We start from the raw sequence: 382 nt of genomic DNA, 5'->3' as shown, positions 1-382 counted from the left end.
TGGAGGTTTCCTACCCATTCTACCGATGCTCGGTGCGCTAGGCTCTTTAATCGGCGGCGCTGCAGGCGCTGCAAAAGCCGTGAATGACAGTAAGGTTGCAAAACGACAATTGGAGGAGTTGCAGCGACACAATCGTGCATTAGAAGACCGCGGATTGCATCTCATTCCATACAAACGTGGTGCCGGTGTTAAGAGAAAGATTAAAAAAAAAAGATACATGGGAAGAAACTTTAAAAACGCTGAAATTACCGCGTACCGGTGTTACAACTAATGATCAGTTAAGTCGTGCAACATCAAAACTACGTATACCATTTTTTAGAGGCGTATTCATGCGAGATTCGTTACCGACGAAGCCACATCGCGACGAGAGCGGTATTGTGAA

At 45.8% G+C, this 382-nt stretch overlaps 1 protein-coding gene across 3 annotated transcripts in view; it reads right to left on the bottom strand.

The window, feature by feature from the left end:
- LOC105448428 (synaptotagmin-5) overlaps positions 1 to 382 on the bottom strand; it is a 23,368-nt gene that overhangs the window by 13,899 nt on the left and 9,087 nt on the right. The gene's annotated exons all lie outside the window — the stretch shown is intronic.

This window comes from Wasmannia auropunctata, unplaced genomic scaffold (genome assembly GCF_000956235.1).
Source record: "Wasmannia auropunctata unplaced genomic scaffold, wasmannia.A_1.0 LD336085.1, whole genome shotgun sequence".
NCBI lineage: Eukaryota > Metazoa > Arthropoda > Insecta > Hymenoptera > Formicidae > Wasmannia > Wasmannia auropunctata.
The sequence above is the reverse complement of the archived record's forward strand: the minus strand, read 5'-3'. Positions and strand labels throughout refer to the sequence as shown.